At 33.0% G+C, this 22,675-nt stretch overlaps 1 protein-coding gene across 3 annotated transcripts in view; it reads right to left on the bottom strand.

The window, feature by feature from the left end:
* CDKAL1 (CDKAL1 threonylcarbamoyladenosine tRNA methylthiotransferase) overlaps positions 1 to 22,675 on the bottom strand; it is a 625,067-nt gene that overhangs the window by 184,563 nt on the left and 417,829 nt on the right. The window lies entirely within an intron of this gene.

Below are 22,675 nucleotides of genomic sequence, written 5' to 3'. Positions count from 1 at the left end.
ACAAATGTTAAACATAAATATATATTAAAAGTCACCAAGAACAAAGAAAACACAGCAAGAATGAGATTGTGATGATCAGCTTGATAGATGTGGTTGGCTCTTTTCAACAATGAGATAGATAGTTCAAGGCAATTCCAATAAACTTGTGATATTAGAAATAGCCATTTGCATTCAGAGAAAGAATTATGGAGACTGAATATGGATCAAAGCATAGTATTTTCACCATTTTTTTGGTGATAGTGTTTGCTTATTTTTTTTTCCTCTTGTGTCTTTTTTTCCTTTTTATCGTGTGTGTGTGTGTGTGTGTGTGTGTGTGTGTGTGTGTGTGTGTGTACATACAGCATAATGAATATGGAAATAAGGTTAGAAGAATTTGTGTGTATTGCATTGTAACCTGTATTGCATTGATAGCTATCTAGGGGAAGGGGTGAGGGAAAGGGAAGGAGAGAAAATTTGAAACATAAAGTTTTGCAAAGGTGAATGTTGAAAACTATATTTGCATATATTCTGAAAAACAAAAAGCCATAGTTAAAAAAAAAAAAAAAGTCATCAATTGTAGAGAGCCTGAACTCCTGAGAAGTATACTTGAAACAAGGTGTTAACTCAGTGGAATTGAGGAGATAATGGTTCTCTAGTTCACATATATACTTAGTACTTAGCATGGTGATGTAATGGTTCTCTAAGTTCACACATAATCAGTATGCTGTAATGATGTAATTACAATAAGGTATATAAGGGCTAAGAAGGACTGGAAGAGAGACATTCCATCTTTAATCAGCCTCTGGTGGCTCTCCTGCCTCCTTCATTAAGATCAAGTGTAAAGGGCTAGAACTGAGCAAATGCACTTGGATAATGGAGCATGAGACTAATTGCCAATTGGACAATTCTCTAATAACATGTTTGAAGGATGACCCTCCCCAACTATTCTGTGCTGGCTCTATTGGTGGGACAAAGAAGGGGAAGTGACTTGTGTGGGTGGAGTAGGAGGAGGAAATTGAGGCATTCTCCCGGAGGTGGGGAGAGAGGAAGGTGGTGTGGAGATTGCTAGATTTAATCCCCTGGCAGCGACCCCAAAAGACCAAGAATAAAGATGTTTGGTAATCCTGACTCCAGCTAATTTCTGGGAAGACAGAGTTCCAGCAACCAAGGACTCTCACTGCTCCCAAGATCCTCCAGAAAGCTAGCCTGGACATTACAATCAATTATCCTAAATTCACAAGAAAACATCTCAAACTACAATAAAAGCCCTGAAACCTCAAGTTACATGTGTTTATTATATAGATAAATGAAACCATTCTAATAATGCAGAAAAAAAATTTTTATAAAGGGTCAAAGCAGTTTTTAGAAGGTGAGAATGCTTTCTAAAACTTCCCTTGACTACTGCTTTAATGTCTGCCAAGATGGAAGAATTACAAAGTAATCTTTCAAATACACTTAGGGTTTTCCCCTTCTCATCTTTGTACTAATTATAAACTAACCAGTACTATTATGCTAAGAATTGAAAAATTTGAGTCAAATAAATTCAAATTAGGAAGTATCTACTGTATGTCTTAACATTGTACTAAACAGGATGGTTTCAAAGAAAGGCAAAATCAGTCCCTGTTTTCAGGGAGGTCATTCTAAAAGGAAAGACAACATGAAAGCAACTATACACAAACAAGATATATATGTTAAATTGCAGGTAATCTCAGAGGAAAAAGGGTTAGGAGTAAGAGGGATCAGTTTTGGCTTCTTGTAGAAAATGGGATTTTAATTTGAAGACTAGAAACTTGAGAAGACAGGAAAACCATTAAAATAAAAGAAAAATGATTAGTAAAAGGATGAAAAAATATATTTGAAAATTAGACTTTTAATTCTATATCTGAACTGCTTTACATAAATATTTTAAATTCTTTACTGGATATTATCAAAGTTAAAATTTCAAAACCCTTCTGATTTAAAAACAAAAAATCACACATAAAAAAAAAAAAGTATTCTGGACTAAGGAAAATTGTGTAATAAGAGAAAATTATGTCAGCAAATTTCAATCAGTTTTATACACAGAGAAGTTATGACTAACAACAGTAAGGAAATAAAGAATAAAGGCTATGAAATAGTAGCAGATCAAGACAGGTAAGTGTTACAGGAGCAACCTGCTAGTGACTGCTGGGGATCTAATTCTGCCCAGCAGAATAGATCCCTTCATGTGAGAGGATGATAATGAGACTGAAAGGCAGTTGCATTCTCTGACCCTGCCCCTTGCCTCCAATTCATTTCTTTCCCAATTCCCAAGCAACATCTGTGTCAGTAAAAGCTGGTTTGCAATTCCTTCAAGTGTGTTATGAGTCACAGCTGTGAGGGTTTTTGGAGAACTGACCTGCTCCTTCACACTTAGGCATGGTCCCTACTAGGCAAGTACCCATTTTCATGTTTCCTAAAAGATTAAAAAAGTGTTTTTCAAAAGAATAACTCTCAGAAAATTCCTATGATATATTATGGGAGCAGAGACAATGAGTTTCTTGTCACTATCAATAACTAGAGTAAACTTGGCACAGCCTATAGGGTATTCCCAAAGGAAAGTCCCTCTATTACAATTTTTTGCTGTTCCCCCTCAATTATCCATGAGAATCCAACTTAGTATCTGAGTAACACATCCTCACTTTGTCCTTCAGGTAAAGTAAGTATTAATAAAATATACTTCTGTGGACTGAACAGATTTCAAATGTCATAGGTATCAATAGAGTAGAAAGAGACTTATTTATGACTTTTAAAATGAAGAATGAATACATTTGATAAGATTACAAATATTGATGGGGAAGCATGCTTGTATCCAGGAAAGTTATAAATTACTGAATTTTCTAAAAATAAAGTAAAAAAGTTTGGTTTTGGGGTAATAGTTTCATAACTGAAGTAATTACATTTAACTGTTCCTCCACTTGATTGTCAGCTCCAAGCAGCCAGGGACTGTCTTGGCTTTTTGTATTACTAGTGCTTAGCACAATACCCGGCAGTAATAGCAGGTACTTAATAATTATTTACTGACTGTTTGATTTTAGTGGAGACTTCAAGGAAGGCAAAATGTGCAGATGAGGAGGGAGAAAGTTCCAGGCATAGAGGATAATCATTAAAAATGACAAGAAATGAGAGATAAGTATCTTGTTTAAGGAACATCAAGGAAGCCAGGGTCACTGCATTGCAGTGAACAAGATAGGGATTAAGGTTGAAGAGGACCAGAAAAGCAGAAAGAGGGCAGATGAAATAAATTTTTTCTGACACCTTAGTATTAAAACAAACTAGTCTTCAAAATTCTATTCTGGAAAAATAAGGTTGAGAGGGAAAATATTCAAGATGTACAATTACAAATTATATGAAGACAGTGATCATGAGTTTGTTTTCAAATTCTAATACTCTCTAAAAATGAAGAATCACTTGAGGCCTGCAAGAGGTCAATTTAGAAAGTATTTAGGAACAAAATAGTGGTCTAGGTTGAAAACAGGTACTAAAAAGTCTGGAAGATGATAACAACTGACAAGTATGAATGACTGAATTATAACTGATTACTTAATAAAACTAAAGTATTTCAGAGTTACGCCTCTATTTATTTGAGGCTGAAGTCATTTTGTTCTCTTACACAAGATTTCTCTTACTACTTCTGTCAGAGACAAATTATTCTGTCAAAAAGTCACCTATGTATTCCAGGATAGCAGTTCACTAAAAGCAAAATACATAGATGTGATGTTAGTGCAAGGGGTTTTTACCAAATATATTCTTTATAGAACATATGTACATTCTTGTCAGCAATCACCTTATGTGGTACAATCACAGCATTGTTATGAAAGAATAAATTGCATTTGTGTTCAGAAAGTATACTGGGAGTCCTTTTATGAGGAATCATAAAGTAATCTTTCAAATACACTTAGGGTTTTCCCCTTCTCATCTTTGTACTAATTATAAACTAACCAGTACTATTATGCTAAGAATTGATACAGTGTTGTTTTTTCTATCGTGTTATATAGTACAGTGTCAAAATGGCAGAAGCTGGTGTGAGCTGTGGACATGTTCTGTGAAAGACATATGACATCTGCAGATCTCTACTCAAATATTTGGGTTGCTATGATAATCCATTGGTTTATTTCTGTAGCGAGCTTGACATACTTATTAGAAGAAAATGTTTTTACATGCTTAATAACACATACATCCACACTGGTAATTAATATGCTAGTTACAAATGAATAATTATTTGTTCCTGAAAAGAAATACAGTAGGGCAGCAAGGTGGCACAGTGAATAGAGTGCTGGGCTCTAGAATCAGGAAGACTCATCTTTGTGAGTTCAAAATAACTTTAGGCACTAATTTAGCTGTGTGATTCTGAGCAAGTCACTTAACCCTATTTGTTTTAGTTTCTTTATATGCAAAATGAGTTGGAGAAGGAAATGGCAAATTACTACAGTATTTTTGCCAAGAAAAGCCGAAATGAGGTCATGAAAAGTTAGACATGACTGAACAACAGCAAGGATCACTACTTAATCTCATTTTCCTTGCTACTACTTTGAGTTACTGTATATATTCTCATGTGACCAACTTTTGCTTTTTTAAAAAATAGCATTCAATTTATACTTTATATCAAGACTAAAATACAAAATAGAAAAAGAAAAAAAAAGTGCCATGTGTGCATAGCAGAACTTGAAGATTCAAAATATAAAGCAATGCATTTCCATTATGAGAAATATAACATATACATATATAGAACATGTCCTCTCTATATAAATATGTCATATATTTATAAAAAATGCTTCATATTGTGTTCAGAGCTTCCTCAGATTTTCTTTTGTATTCTGCTTTGTACTTTTAATTTTATTTTTTTCCCTCCCCAAAGAGGGCTACAATTAAGCAGATATATTTACATACACATATGCAGATATATACATACATACATATGAATAAACAATATCTATAATCATGCACATATTCATGCATAAACATTTATGTAAAACCATACTATCCTTGTTTGTTCTCTGTTTCTCTGAAGGTGGATAACACCTTCCTTCATAAAAACAAGTCTTTTCATATTTTTCTAAATCCACCAACTCATTATTTCCTAAAACACAGCAATCTTCCAACCTTATTCTGTCTATCTTACAAAATCTAAAGCAATACTGATTAATATGGCTGACATATACTGTAGTTTCCCTATTCTTTTTTGATTAAACCTATTTTAGCTTTAACTTCATCTAAAAATCATGGTTACTTCCCTGGCTTTTTTACCTAATAAATTCTATTCTGATCATTATTATTATGCTTATGTGTATCTCTTATTTCCTAACCCTCCTAACTCCTCTACTTCTATCTTACCTTCCTTTTACTTAACCTACTCTCCCCCTTTCCCCCACCTAGGATTCTCCATTTCCTCTCTTCCCACTCTAATCCCATTCCTATTAATCTACAGACCTATCTGTATCTGGTCCCCTTATCCTATTCCCTTACCTTCTGATTTCTTTATAAATTTGGAAGATTTTAAAATTCCCTTCTAAATGTATATGTTGTTCTCTCCTTTAATTCTGATCTGATGTGAATAGATTTCTAGAACTACCAGCCCTCATCCCTAATATAACCCTTGTTTCCTGCAAAGTTTTCCTTTTTAGAATCCCAACATACTCAGTCTATGCCAATTTTCCTTTCAAACTACTCGATCACTAATGACAATCTTAGACATATGGTTTACATTTCCACATATAAAACATAAACTATTTGTCTTTACTAAATCCCTTGTAGTCTTTCACCTTACATTTCTCTTGGATTTTGTAAGTCAGATTTTCTATTAAGTTCATGTCTTTTTGCAATGAAATCCTGAAATACTAGTCATTCATTTAATATCTTTTTTTTTTTTTCATTCAGTATTATGGTTAACTTTGTTGGGCTTGAAATTTTGATCTGCAATTGTGACTCCTCTGTATTTGAATTGCTTTTTTCTTGTTGCTTGTAAAATTTTCTCTTTGACTTAGGGATTTTGGGATTTAGCTACAATGCTCCTATATGATTTCATTGTATGATCTTTTCCAGGTGATAACTGGTATATTTACTTCTATTTCTACTTTCCCCCCCTTTTTTCTAACAAATCAGGACAATTTTCTTTATTTCTTGAAATATTACATCAATTCTTTTTTAAAATCTTTTTTTTTAGGTAGTTAATGATTTTTGTTTTCTCTTCTTGATCTGTTATCAGATCAGTTAATTTTCTAATGTCTCACCTTCTCTTCTAACTTTCTATTCCTTATATTTTGTTTTATTATTTTGGGGCTCTTATAATTTTGCTAAATTAGCCTTGCCCAATTCTAGTTTTCAAAGGGTCATTTTCTTCCTTAAGATTCGGGTTCTCAGGCAGTTAGGTGACGCAGTGGATAAAGTACCAGGCCTGTAGTCAGGAAGACCAGAGTTCAAATCTGACCTCAGACAATTAACACTTCCTAGCTGTGTGACCCTGGGCAAGTCATTTAACTGCAACTGCCTCAGCAAAAAAAAAATAAAAAAAAAAAAAAAGAAAGAAAGAAAGAAAAAAATTCCTTTAACTATGGTTACTACACCCTTAGGGGAAGCTAGGTGGCACAGTGGATACAGCACTAGCCTTGAAGTCAGGAGGATCTGAGTTCAAATCTGGTCTCAAATACTTCCTGGCTGTATGACCCTGGGCAAATCTCTTAACCCTAATTGCCTCAGCAAAAAAAAAAAAAAAAAAAAAAGAAAAAAGAAAAAGAAAGAAAGAAAAGAAAAAGAAAAGAGCAAAAAAATTCTTGTTCTTTCTTTCTAGTTGATTGATTTTCTTTTCATAATCCTTTTGCTTTTCTTGGATTAAAAAAAAAATCCCCTCAATTTTTGTCATTTGATTTTTAAAGTCTTTTTTGAGTCCTATTTTTTTCTTTTTTTTTTTTTCCCCTGGGGAAGGGGGGAGGAATGACTATTTGACATTACTCTTTGGGATAGGAGGGAGCATTTTTTACTTTGGTATCCTCCTCTGAAGGTGAACCCTGGTCTTCTCTATTCCCATAGTAACTTTCTATGGTTGGATTTCCTTTTTCTTTGCCTGCTCATTAAAAAAAAAAAAAAAAAAAAAAAAAATTATAGTGCCTTGTAAAGTAATCACTTCTAGTCTTGAGGTAAAGGGATGATTCCTCTGGCCTTAGGTTCTCCTTCAGTTCTCCCCAGTTACTGTAAACAAAACCAAGAACTAAACTCTTCTGTAATCATGCAATGTATGCTGGTCCCTTCTTGCCTAGGGCCTTATCTTCACAACCCCAGCTGGGCTGGGTGTATCTTATCAGCAGAGATATCCTTATCTTCCCCAATTCATTCATTCATTCATTTATTTATTAACATTTTCTTTTAAAAAAATATTTTATTAAAAACAAACAGAATTTTTAAAAAGGGAATAAACAGAAAAAGGAAAATGAAATAAAACAGAACAGAACATTGTCAAGTGTCCAGCAAGATATCAGGTAGTATTCAAAATATATAACAACAAATTACCAGTTCAAGAAAGGATATATAATAGCAGAAGAAATTATATTCATGAGTGTCCACCTGTTCTTTGCTTCCTTATTATTTTCTTTTTTGCTGCTTACTTTTTATTTTATTCTTTTTTCTTCTTTCATCCCCGTCCCACTTCCCCCTAGCAAGCTATACATAAGCACAGATATATATTATATACATATATATACACATACATATATATGTGTGTGTGTATATATATATTCACACACAAATACACATACACACTCACACACACATATATTCATATCCACACACAAATATATACATTCACATCTACCCACAGATCCACATCCACACACACACACACACACACACACACACACACGGCAACATGAATAAATATCTACATATACTTGGATACACATACAACATATATGCATGTAGATGCAAACATGCAATACAAACAATATCAGTATGGTTGGCACATAATGTAGATTTCTCTCAATTAAATCTTTAACTTTGATGCATCTCTTCTTTTCTATTCCTGCTAACTCCTCTGTTATAATTCTGCTACTTGCCTTGCTACTTAACAAGGATACCCACACCCACCCCGCCCTTGTCTTCTACCCTTTGCTTCCCCCTCCACCCATCTTTTCAACATTATTTCTTTACAGATTTTGGATGGCACTGTATCTTTGTGAAATATATGTTTACCATGCTTTTTTAACCCATTCCCTATGTGAGTAGGTTTTCAGAACTGCAAGCTCTTCTCCCTCTTCTACTACGCTGTGTCTATTTTTCTACCCCTCATTTGTGTAACACAGTTACTATTTTTATTCTTTTTCTAGATAGTTTTGCTTATTTAGAGTCTACTCAACTCTGCCCAGTCTTTCCTTTGAGCTTCCCAATTGCTGATGTCAATTTTAAACCTATCATATCCTTTTCAATGTAAACCACCTAAACAATTTGTCCATGTTAATTTCCTTGACATTGCTCTTTAACATTGGATCTTATATGTTTTCTACTGAATTCAGGTTTAGTTGAAAGTCCTGAAAATCTTCAAGTTCACTAAATGACCTTTTTTTTTCCCATTTAATATTATGGATAATTTTGCTGGATATGATATTTTTGGCCACAGGTCTAGTTTTTTTTGATTGTCAGGATATATGATATATGAGTCCAGGGCCTGTGGTCTTTTATTGTGGCTGCTAATAAATCCTGTACAATTGTATCTGTACATAACAATTTTTTTTATGTTAAATATATTACAGTATATTCTAGATACAATATATGTGTGTAGAACCGAATTTTTTGTTGCACAGGAAGAATTGGATTCAGAAGGTAAAAATAACAGTTTACATTCATTTCCCAGTGTTCCTTTTCTGGATGTAGCTGGTTCTGTCCATCATTAATCAATTGGAATTGGATTAGCTCTTCTCTATGTTGAAGATATCCACTTCCATCAGAATACATCCTCATACAGTATCCTTGTTGAAGTGTATAATGATCTTCTGGTTCTGCTCATTTCACTCAGCATCAGTTGATGTAAGTCTCTCCAAGCCTCTCTGTATTCTTCCTGCTGGTCATTTCTTATAGAACAATAATATTCCATAACCTTCATATACCATAGTTTACCCAACCATTCTCCAAATGATGGACATCCATTCATCTTCCAGCTTCTAGCCACTATGAAAAGGGCTGCCACAAACATTTTAGCACACACAGGTCCCTTTCCCTTCTTTAGTAGTTCCTTGGGGTATAATAAGCCCAGTAGTAGTATGGCTGGGTCAAAGGGTATGCACATTTTGATAACTTTTTGGGCATAGTTCCAGATTGCTCTCCAGAATGGTTGGATTCTTTCACAACTCCACCAACAATGCATCAGTGTCCCAGTTTTCCCACAACCCCTCCAACATTCATCGTTATTTGTTCCTGTCATTTTAGCCAATCTGACAGGTGTGTAGAGGTATCTCAGAGTTGTCTTAATTTGCATTTCTCTGATCAATAGTGATTTGGAACACTCTTTCATATGAGTGGAAATAGTTTTAATTTCATCATCTGAAAATTGTCTGTTCATATCCTTTGACTATTTATCAATTGGAGAATGGCTTGATTTCTTATAAATTAAAGTCAATTCTCTGTATATTTTGGAGATGAGGCCTTTATCAGAACCTTTAACTGTAAAAATGTTTTCCCAATTTGTTACTTCCCTTTTAATCTTGTTTGCATTAGTTTTGTTTGTGCAGAAACTTTTTAATTTGGTGTAATCAAAATGTTCTATTTTGTGATCAATAATGGTCTCTAGTTCTCCCTTGGACACAAACTCCTTCCTCCTCCACAAGTCTGAGAGGTAAACCATCCCATGTTCCTCCAATTTATTTATGATTTCGTTCTTTATGCATAAATCTTGGACCCATTTTGATCTAATCTTAGTATGTGGTGTTAAATGTGGGTCCATGCCTAGTTTCTGCCATACTAATTTCCAGTTTTCCCAGCAGTTTTTGTCAAATAATGAATTCTTATCCCAAAATTTGGGATCTTTGGGTTTGTCAAACACTAGATTGCTATTTTTATTCACTATCTTGCCCTGTGAACCTAACCTATGCCACTGATCAACTAGTCTATTTCTTAGCCAATACCAAATGGTTTTGGTGACTGTTGCTTTATAATATAGCTTTAAATCAGGTACACTTAGACCACCTTCCTCTGACTTTTTTTTCATTAGTTCCCTTGCAATTCTCGACCTTTTATTCTTCCATATGAATTTTGTTGTTATTTTTTCTAGCTCATTAAAATAGTTTCTTGGGAGTCTGATTGGTATAGCACTAAATAAATAGATTAGTTTGGGGAGTATTGTCATCTTTATTATATTCGCTCGGCCTATCCAAGAACACTGAATGTCTTTCCAATTATTTAAATCTGACTTTATTTTTGTGGCAAGTGTTTTGTAATTTTGCTCATATAATTCCTGACTCTCCTTTGGTAGATATATTCCCAAATATTTTATACTATAGACTGTTATTTTGAATGGAATTTCTCTTTGTATCTCTTGCTGTTGGATTGTGTTGGTAATGTATAAAAATGCTGAGGATTTATGTGGATTTATTTTGTATCCTGCCACTTTGCTAAAATTCTGAATTATTTCTAATAGCTTTTTACCAGAGTCTTTGGGGTTCTCTAAGTATACCATCATGTTATCTGCGAAAAGTGACAATTTGATTTCTTCATTTCCTACTCTAATTCCTTGAATCTCTTTCTCGGCTCTTATTGCCAAGGCTAGAGTTTCTAGTACTATATTGAATAGTAATGGTGATAGTGGACAACCTTGTTTCACTCCTGATCTTACAGGGAAAGGTTCTAGTTTATCACCATTACATATGATGATTACTGAAGGTTTTAAATATATGCTCCTTATTATTTTAAGGAATAGTCCATTTATTCCTATACTCTCAAGCGTTTTTAGTAGGAATGGATGTTGGATTTTATCAAATGCCTTTTCTGCATCTATTGAGATGATCATATGGTTTTTATTAATTTGATTATTAATATGGCCAATTATAATGATAGTTTTCCTAATATTGAAGCATCCCTGCATTCCTTGTATAAATCCTACTTGGTCATAGTGTATTAATAATCCTGGGGATGATTTTCTGAAGTCTATTTGCTAATATCTTATTTAAGATTTTAGCATCAATATTCATTAAGGAAATTGGTCTATAGTTTTCTTTCTCAGTTTTCGATCTACCTGGTTTAGGTATCAGTACCATGTCTGTGTCATAGAAGGAATTTGGTAGGACTCCTTCAATCCCTATTTTTTCAAATAGTTTACATAGCATTGGAGTTAGTTGTTCTTTAAATGTTTGGTAGAATTCACCTGTAAATCCATCTGGTCCTGGGGACTTTTTCTTAGGAAGTTGGTTAATAGCTTGGTCTCTTTCTTTTTCTGAGATGGGACTATTTAGACTACTTACTTCTTCCTCTGTTAATCTGGGCAAGCTATATTTTTGAAGGTATTCTTCCATTTCATTTAAGTTATCGAATTTATCGGCATAAAGTTGAGCAAAGTAGCTCCTAACTATTGTTCTAATTTCCTCTTCATTAGTGGTGAGTTCACCCTTTTCATTTTCAAGACTATCAATTTGCTTTTTCTCTTTCCTTTTTTTAATCAGGTTTACTAAGGGTTTGTCTATTTTGTTGGTTTTTTCATAAAACCAACTCTTAGTTTTATTAATTAATTCAATAGTTTTTTTACTTTCAATTTTATTAATCTCACCTTTTATTTTTTGAATTTTTTGCATAACAATTTTTTAAATTGTTTCTTTCTTCCCTTGATGCTTGCCAAATTTTCTCTTTGACCTAGAAGTTTCAAAATTTGACAATAATATTTCTATGTGTTTTTTACGAAGGATCTCTTTGAGGTGGTGATCAGTGGATTTTTTCTATTTCTACTTTCTCTTCATGTTTTATCACTCCAGGACAATTTTCTTGCATTATTTCTTGCAATTATTGTCAAGGTTCTTTTTTTGATCAGAGCTTTCCAATAGTCCAATTATTCTCATATTTTCTCTTCTTGATATGTTCTCAAAATGTTATTTTTCTTATAAGATTTTTTATATTCTCTTCTTTTTTTTCATTCTTTATATTCTATGTTGATACTTCTTGTCTCTTATAAGTTCAGTGGCTTTCCCTTGCCTAATTTTAATTTTCAACAAGCTATTTTTATCTTTAAGACTCTGTTATCTCTTTTTCTAGTTAACTTTTTCCCCCCACAATCTTTTTTTTTTTTTTTTTTCCTACAGTGGTTTTGGTTTTAATTTTGATTATTTTGAGTTTTTATTCAATGTCTCTCCTTTACTCTTTAGGGCAGAAGAAATTTTTACTTCAATATTGTCCTCTGAAGATCAACTCTGGTATTTCCTGTTCCCATAGTAAGTTTCTATAGTTGGGTTCTTTCTTCTTTGACAATGCATTTTTTAAACATGAAAACTATTAGTATAAGTACTTATAATTGTGGGCTGGAGAGAATGGTACTTCTAGCTTCACTTCAGCTCTCCCCTTTGACAAGGAAGCCCAAACAAAATGCTCTTCCCTCCTGCAAGTGCCTGCAGCCAGCAGCCCTGCCTCATTGCCTCTGCACTCACCTGTTGCACTAGTTCCTTCTCCCTTGGCCCTATTTCTGCAGCACAAATATGCCTGGCCTTCCTAATCAGCCAAGATTCCCTCAGTAATCCTGGGCTGAGACCCCAGTCTCCTCACATTATCTGTGGCTCCTACTGAGGTTACAGCCAAATCCAGGTCTTCCCAGGGTTCCCCAGTTGGTGTTTCTGTGGAACTAGCCCAAATGGATTGCTCTTCACATGGGTCTTTCTTCAGGATTGTGCTGGGAGAACTCCAGTTCTGCTCCAAGTCTTCATTGTGTTTCACCAGTCTTTGTTCACCCTGAGGCACAAATCTGTTCTGTTTATGAGGGAATCTGGCAAGCTTGACATTTTCTGGCCTACTCTGCCATCTTCCCAGAATCATCCAATATTCTCCAATTAGATGCCACAATCCCCATGTAGTCCACTCGAGTCCCCACAAAGGGGCCTGGGATACCTCCCAATCCATGTAGCCCTAAGGCTTATTGCTTACTGTTTCAGTGGAACTAGCCTGGCGGTATTTATACTTCTGGCCAAACCTCTGCTCTGAAGCTTCTTTCTTTCTGAACTTCTAGGAAGTTTTTCCCCAACCCCATTTGTTTATATTGCTTTATATCTGGCCTGAAGTGCTTTTACGTCTTATTTGTCAAGGATATCTGGAGTCATCTTCCCAGAATCTTCCCTCTGCTTTTCTTGAAATAAATTGTTTTAATTCAGATAGCGCTTTACTCTAATTAATACAAATTTAAGGAATTAACATAAAATTTTGTAGTAAAAACAGCAACTGGTATGAGGCAGAAAACTGGTATGAAGTACAAACAAATGTGAATACATACATCTACATGTGCATACATATGTCTATATAGCTATTAAAACTTAAAAATATGCTAAGACTTTTTGGATGCCCTATATATGAAGGAAAGTAAATGACATATGGTTATTTGTATCAATAGTTCTCTATGTGTTGAATTTTCATGTTTTTGAGAAGTAAAATCTGAAATATTGTTTCCAAAACAGACAATTTAATGATAAATATATTTCTTTAAGAAATATATAGAAATGTAGAAACTTTTAGAACAAATCAAAACAAATATGTGCATAAATACATACATATATAAAAATTAGATCAAAGAGGTTATTTCCTATGAAGTCAATGAACCCTTCTTGACTTCAATTTCTTCTTCATGTATAAAGTGAGGAAGTTAGGCAAGGTGATTTTTTTAAGGTCCTTTCCAAATCTAAAGATAACAGACCTTGTCCTTGTGGGACATTACACTTCTTGTTGTTGTTTAATCATTTCAGTCATGTCTGACTCTTTGTGACCTCATTTAGTATTTTCTTGACAAATTCACTGGATGGTTTGCTACCCCCTTCTCCAGATCATTTTACAGATGAGAAATACGGGCAAACTTATATATACATTTGTTTTTCATACAAACATACACACATGTGAATATATATATATATATATATATATATATATATATATATTATACACATACATGTATACATGCATAATGTATATGCATAATATAATGCCTATATGTACTATATATAGAGAGGGGGGGCAGGGTAGTGTATAATATTAAAATATTTATTTATAGTCATGAATTTACTAAGAGTTTACTGTGGGTCATATATTAAGGTAACAAAAACTCTTTCCCAAAGGAGTGTCTTTTTTTGTTGTTTTACTTTTTAAAGTACTATGAAATCCAGATTTTATAGATTATTAAAAAGCACCTCAGGAGAAGGACTTTGAAGTCTAAGGGAAATGCTAAAAGGTCTTCATGGTCACTTGGCTTAGCTAAGTCTATTTTTTTTTTTAAATTTTTTTTTTTTTTATCCTACCAATTAGCTAAGGTCAGAAAGAGAAGGAGCTTTAAATAGGAAGATAATTATCACATACAGCAGCTGGGTCTAAAAGGGGAAGGGAGGGGCCCTTTTATAATAACAAGAATAAGTAGGGGTTTATATAGTATTTTGAAGTTTAAAAAACTCAGAATAATTATTTTAATATAGATCTAGAATTAGAAGGGACCCTAAATACTGTTTTCATTTTAAATGAGTTGTCCAAAGTCATAAAGGCAATAAGTAGCAGAATTTGAACCTATGGCCTCTTGATTTTAAATCCAGTATGTTCTTTCCACTTTACCATAGTGTTTCTGCTGCCTTATCTGATGTTTCGAGACATACATGGTAACCCTTGGCAGAAATGCTCAGCTTGAGGGAGGGAGGGAGATGGACTGTCAGACTTAAAAGACTGTCTGACTTCAATAATTAGCATCAGGAACTTTAAGTGAAGCCAGAAAATAGTGTGCAGGATACCAAATAAGGGGTAATGAGAAACAGAAAAGATGGAAATATAAGGAAAAGTAAAGATCTTAGCAGGCATCTAAAATTGTGATCAAATAAGAAGACATGATAATTATTGTTTTAAAACTGAAAGCAATGCTGTTAGAAAATACATAGCATTAAAAGTGATAATCAATAAAATTTATCAACTATTACATACTAATTATTAAAATAATATTGTGTCTCCTAATTCAAATTTATAGAATTATTATACATTGATTAAGAAAATCATACCATGACAGCATGTAATAATCAAAATATCTTTACCTATAGTACTGGTAACATCATCCCCGTAGGAGTTTTTGTTTCTATGGCAACAAGAATTATAGGGTCCAATCAAATTAGATTTAAATAGTGTATTTTTCTCTTATTCAAGGTGAAAAGGAAATGAAGCATTTTTAACATTCATAAACCACAACAAATGACTGAATTCCACTTATCGATAAGGTGATAATTACTAGAGTAATTAGAATTCTTCCTGGATGGGCTTATTTATCACACAACTGAATTCAGATTTGGAAATGAGAGTAGGGGTAAGAGTGTATTCCCCCCATCAGTAATTAATTACAACCAAACCAATATGCCATTCCTATGACATGGCACAAAATTGTGGCCTTTTTCATCTGTTTTAAAATTTTTTACAATATTTTTAAAGCAGCAAGTTAAAAGTGAATGAAATTATCTTATTCAGGAAAAAATCCAATTATAGGAATAATCAACTTTGCCCATTTGCTTTATTTTTTTCCATATTTGAAAGGGAACTCATATTAGTAGAACCAATTAAATGAATAGAGGAAGAAACAACACAGTTGGGCGAATCTAAAATCTTTGAAAATTTAAAGAATTTTCACTAGTGATCAATAAAATTCACTTTATCAATACATACAAAATATATTTGCAAGATAAATGATTACCTTTCAGAGCAGTCAAATGTACAAAATTATGCAATTGTAAAATGCTGTCTCTGAAATTTAATCTGCCAATAAGGTTTTGGGATAAATGACCTAATGCCCAATTCAATCTCTGAAACTATTATCTTATAATTTGACCTTCAACCTCTTGGAAAGTTCAGTACATCAGCAGATTTGCGTTCTGTTTTATCAGTGTGAAAACTCTGTACTCTGGTACAGATTACTATCCATTCTTACCTTATTATTCTATGGTAATCTTATCCATATACTCCAATAAATCCCACACAGAAATCTACCATTTCTCTATCATAGATGCTTATTATTTTTTGTGCTACAGATCCCTTTGGTAATCTGGTGAAGCCTTTGAACCCCCTTTCAGAGTAATATTTTCATATGTTTAAATAAAATGCATGGTATTATAAAAGAAAATATGCATATTTATAGTGAATTGGAATTGAAGTTTATACTGAAATATACTTATAGCTAAATATAAAAAAGGTATTTTAATTTAAAAATAAATATAAAAAAGTATTAAAAATAAGTTAGTGGACACCAAGTTAAGAACTCTTATTCTATTTGTATATAGCAATAAGTACCAATTGAACTTGGGGGGGGGTCATACAATAAGACTAAGTTCTCTTTGCATCACATATTTCTTTGATGCCATTTCTGCTGCTGCTGCTCAAATTTTCATTGATGATATGTATTATCATATATTTATACTCATCGTGCACACCTCTATTGGTATTTGAGTGACACTCACTTTTATTTTTTTGGAGATTATAATTTCATAATGATGAACAGCTAGGTGGCACAGTGAGTAAGAGTGCTGATCTTGGAGTAAGGAGTTCCTGAGTTTAAATTCAACTTTAGACCGTTGATAGCTGTATGACTCGACTCTACACAAGTCATTTAACGTTGTTTGCCTCATTTTTCTCATCTGTAAAATGAGCTAGAGAAGGAAATGGCACATGGATCCAGTACCTTTGCCAAGAAAACCCCAAATGGAGTCATGAAGAGTTGGCTATAAATGAAAAACTACTGAACAAGAACAACAATTCCATAATAATATATAATGCTACTAGAAGAATATTGTTTCAAAAGATGGGTTTAAGATCATTAACAACAAACACTTACACACTTTTCCACCATTATGATCATGTACTTGAGGAAGCACCTCTTTGCACAATGGCAAAATTAAATATGAAAATTTAGGAACAATAATCTTTTTTATATCAAAGATAAATGAAATATATTCTTTGGTTAGCAACAGCAGCTATTACATAGAGGGTATAATTATGTAGATTTTAACCAGCTTGAATATTTAATTCAAAAAAGAACAACTCCATTCCCAACCCTGCATGTTGTGTTTGTCTGTTAGCTATAGTCGTTATTCATCCCTCAAGTAATGCTATACTGCTTGAGATAGGCTTCACTGAACCTGAAAACATTTCTGGGGCTTCTCTGATTGTAATTATCCCACTTGAGTTCACTATACAATAGCTGCTTCAGGTTCCTGCTGTTATCTATTATTCTTTTGTATACTCAATCCAATGTAGTTATGTTATGATAAGTATTGCATCAATGTTGTTAAGAGTCAATCCTAAACTAAGAAAAAATTTCAAAAGTCAACAATATAACTATTCAATCATTTAACACCAGAAATATTACAGACCAATTACCTTAACAACTACTCAAAGTAAAGAACAGCATTAATCACAGATGAACTGTCTTGAAACAGCACTCCTTGAAAACAGATGCAATGATTTCTCATTAGGAATGGTAATGGAATGGGATTTCCAGGAAAAAAGGTGGGGGGAAGGGGAAGAAATTAAGGAGACTCAAATATCTTACTTGCTTTTCAAAGAACAACAAAAACAAATATCAAAGAACTCAAGAGTTAGCCTTTTGCTCTTCAAAAGATTTTTACAATTTAAAATAGAAAATATGAAAAATAAAATAAATTATAAAGCAGCAGAAAAAAGTTCAAGTGTTAGGAGAGAAAAACTCAAATGGATAAAGAAAAATACAAATTTTTCCAAGAGATATTCTCAAATAGATAAGACATTTTTGGAAATTAAATAAATATATTAAATAATAAGAAAATCACAAGGCAAAATAATAGAATACATAAAGTTAGAAAAAAATTCAAATGAGGCACTCAGGCTAAAATTCTTTAAAAGATGGAAGAATAGTAAAAAAATGACCAGTGCTGCAAATATAATAAAAAATATCAAAGAACCTCCTAAATCAACTATGTGCTTTGACATACAACTATTGCAAAGTGTAGTTTAGACCAAAAATATCAATAAATTGTCCCCCCCAAAAAATGACAAAAGTTTGCAAAAACAAATACTGAAATTTGGGACAGGAAATTCAGCTTTATTAATGTGAAAGCCAAAGAATGAAGGCCTCACACTGTAGTCAAGTTGCATTGTAAATTTATTAGAAGAGAGTCACTAAAAAAGGATGAGCATGAACCAGAAATCCTTGTTCTGAGAATATAATAATAAATTACATAAACTTATGGGAGTGGTAATACACTCCTTTAAGTTTCTGCTCCTACAGAGTATAAAGCTGGTGGACCTCTTTATACTAGGAGTTCTGAGCTGCAGTTGCCTAAAACTATCACTTAAGTTCTCATTCCCACGTAGCACCAATGTTGTCCCCAGGAGTGATGGGGAAGCTATCTGAAGAGAAATGAACTAGCCCAAATCTAATGTGGAAAAGATTAAAGTGTAGAGGCTATTAGTTGTGGAACTGGTTGCTAACTCAGTCTGAATTTGTTAGGTAGAACAAGTATTAATAATAATAATAATAGTAAAACTGTTTAGAAATTTCAATTAATTTCTTGCCTATGGAGAGCCTTGAAATTAGATTCTGTCTTGTATTATTAATACTGAAAAAGAATCCTTGAGTTTATTCTTTGAACTAACCAATACAATTCTGATCTATAAAATTTTGATTACTCTGTAAATGCTTTATAATATATGCATCCTCATACATGTTGTTTTTCTGTCAATGCTAGGTGATACAATGGAGAGAAAAACAAACCTGAAGTCAAGAAGACTTGAGTTCAAATTCAGCCTTAAACATTAGCTATATGACTCTGGGCAAGTTATTTAAAGGCTGTTTGACTCAATTTCTTCAATTGTAAAATAGAGATTAATAGCAGCTAACAGGATTATTGTGAAGATCAAATGAGATTATAAAGTGATTGGAGTAGATGAATAATCCATTTCTTCTTTCCTTCCTAAAATCTATAATTGTGAGGGGAAATGTCTCTGTATTACTGGTGCCTAACATAGTATCTCACACATAGTAATTATAGAGTAAAGATTTGCTAAATTAAACTGAACTGAGTATATACTACTATATATGGAAGATACAAAAGAAAGGATTCCCATAATTGGTGATATTTTCACAAAAATTCATAGATATTTTTAGATGATAATCCATAAAAATTTTATTGTTTTTATTATGTGCTTATTGACACATATAGACCTTTCCAAAAAAAAAAAAAAAAAAAAAAAAAGACCCCAAAACCTAAACATCATTTACTAATTATAATGGAATTAAAATTATATTCAATAAAAGACCATTAATGAAAGAACTGAACATTTTGAGGCTCATAATATTAATCTAAGGAACTGGTGAGTTTAAAGAAAAAAATTACAAAAAAACTAGAAATTTCATCAGAGAAAATGACAATAATGTGACAGCATACTAAAGTTGATGGAATCCAGATAAATTGGTTCTTAGGGGATGAAAACAGAGAGAAATATACTAATTAATGGTCATACAACTGAAAAACCATTAAATACAACAAATCAAAAATCCCCAACTATGTAACAAGATGAAAATTCTAAAAATTAAAGAGATTGAAAAAGCTGAAAGAAAAAATGGAATTGATAAATAAAAATGAATACTATTTTATGAAAAGTCACAGTTAACTAATTCAACTTTAAAAGGGAAAACTAAATTGTGTCAAAAAGGAAAAAGAGAACTTATTGATTCAAAAATAGAAGTTGATCAGTGTAATAGTTTAGAATAGCTTTTGATGAACCCAAGAAGCTTAGATATTGAAGAACTTTATACAATGGCACCATAAAAATTTATTATTATAAAAATAATTATAAAATGCTTTAGAATACTGATCAATGCAATAGAAAACTGTGAATTCAGAACTTGAAGTTGAACTATAACACTCTATTACCTTCCAAAGAGATGTCTAACAATGCTGATTTAGAAGAATGTTTAAAATACAGAAGCCTCATGTAAAGGAATACAGAAAACTAAAAAAGACAATAAATAAAGTAAACTTTATTTAAATGATTTGTTTATATTAAGAAGGGAAGTCGGAGGAAATGGTGGAAACAGGTCTGGTCCACCAGCATCTGGGCAGTTTCCTGGGTGTACCTTGGGTCCTGTTGGGAATAGTGCACCCTCCTCAAATCAGGAAAGCTGGTTGGTTTTTAATAAGGTTTGTGGTACACAGCAAGCTCTTAATAAGTGCACATTGACTGACTGGATTTAGAAGGATCAAGAACTGGGGAAGAGAGTAAGTAGCCTGGATCTAAGGATTAGTTGATTCAAATTGGTGGGAAATGAAAATAAGATTCCTACAGAATTGGTGGATAGTTGATATTTGATTTCTAAGATTTTGATTTGGGGTCTTTTCTGCTAATATTCCTTTGAGTATGCAGGCGTTTTGACCTTCCCTTTGCTTAGCAGAATGGAAATGTTTCCACTGGTGTTATTACAATGATTAACTTAAAATGCAAAGAGACATAGATTTATAGGTCTGGCTATGGGAATTTGTTTTGAGGGACCACAAATGCTTATAATGAAGGCTTTACTTCATTTATTTCAGTGGGAAAGGACAGTGGGAGATAAATGGGGGGGAAATTCATAATGTATGTCAAGCACTGTAGCTATTTCCTGAATTCAGAATTTGATGTTGGATCTCCATGTTTTTCCTAAGATAACTCTTTGTTTGCAATGCAGGCTTCCCCTATTTCTTCATCTCAGAACCCTGAGCTTTCTTGACTCTACTAACAAGATAGAATCCAAAATATTTTCTGGACCCTTCCACCCCCAATAGATGATGGTCTCTGTTCTCTATTTCATATTTATTTGTATATTTGAGTCTACCAAGTAGAATGTAAGCTCCTTGAAGGCAGAGAAAAATTTTTATTTTTTCTTCTATGTCCAGAGTCAAGCAGAATGATTTACATAAATATCTCCTGATTTAAGTTGAATGAAGTAGTTATCAACATCAGTTATATGCATGAAGCCATCAGGAGCAGATCAATGAGTTTTATTATTCTGAAACTAAAAATCTTACACAGTGACACACTGTTGAAGTCATCTCAACTGTGAGCTCCTCATAACAGGCTAAGTTCTTGGTGTCAATAAATCAACCTATCAACAAACATTTGATCAACATATCCTATGTGACAAGCTCCATGTCCATACCAAGAAGTGGGGTAGAAAGAAAAAAAGGCAAAAACAGTCCTCAATGAACTTACATCATAAGAGATAACAAGGAAGTAAATAGGTGAACATACAATAACTACAGAAAGGAAAAAAAGTAAAATGTGTAAAGAGGCATAGGGGGAGGGTTTTCTAGGCATAGGAGACAATACAATGGCATGGAGAATGGCTATCCCATTTCTAAGAATTCTTTCCCTTTTCAGCTTTACCTCTAGGCTCTTCTGGCTTCTTTTTATTCTAGCTTTTCCTGATACTCCTTAATGCTACTGTTTAACCACTATTGATGATCTCTAATTTATCTTGGATATAGCTTATTTGTACATAGTTGTTTGCATGTAGTCTCTCCCATTAGCCAATGAACTTTTTGAAAGCAAGAGTTCTTTTTACTTTTCTCTAGCAAATGCTTAATCAGTTTTTTTTTTCCTTATTGAAGGAAGTGACCTGTGTGAGAAATAGCAAGGCATACTCACATTGTTGGACTATGGAGGAGGAACAGAGGATGGGAAGACTATAATGGTAGGAAAGGGCTAGATTGTAAAGAGGACAAATGAAGGACTTTCTGATTTTGGAGGTATTAGGGAAATTAAGGAGTTGACTGAACAAGGGCTGACAAAATCAGAACTATGCTTTAGGAAAAAAATTTTGCTAACTATAAAAGGCAGGTTAAATTGCAGAGAGATAAAGTAACAAGGTATTAGAAGGTAGGAGAAAGAAAAAGAGTTAAATAAAAAAGATAAGAACAGAAAGGGACTGAATGAAAAGAATTTGGAAGAACAATTCATGATGAAGGAAGAAAACAAAAAGGAGTTTTTATACTGCAAAATAATGTATCACTGTGTAAGTTATCATCCTTGGAAGTTTGCAGTTGCGATAACAGTATATTTAAAAAAAAAAAAAGCAAGCTTTAACAAATAACATTTCTAATCATTGACAGTAAATGAAGGAACATAGTAAAAAGTAATTGATGAAAATCTTTACCATGCTTTATGGCCTCCAATACTACTCTATTTGATGAATTCTGAGATGAATAAGCATTTATAGTTCTGAATTAGATTTTAAAAATTCATAAAAATTCTTCTACAAATTGTGAAAAATTGATGAACTAAAGACTAGCAGGATGGGAGGAAAGTAGGGGGACAGAAATAAACAAGAAAAATATAAAAGAAAGCAAACTTAAAATAGCATATATTACCACTTATGCAGGAAAAATAGGAATTAGACAGTGAATAATTTCCAGAAGAATGAATTTCCAAAAACAAATGGTAAAAAGCCATGGGTATCTGACAAATTCTTACTCCTACTCCTCCCTCATCA

This window comes from Sminthopsis crassicaudata, chromosome 1 (assembly GCF_048593235.1).
Source record: "Sminthopsis crassicaudata isolate SCR6 chromosome 1, ASM4859323v1, whole genome shotgun sequence".
Classification (NCBI taxonomy): Eukaryota; Metazoa; Chordata; class Mammalia; order Dasyuromorphia; family Dasyuridae; genus Sminthopsis; species Sminthopsis crassicaudata.
The sequence above is the reverse complement of the archived record's forward strand: the minus strand, read 5'-3'. Positions and strand labels throughout refer to the sequence as shown.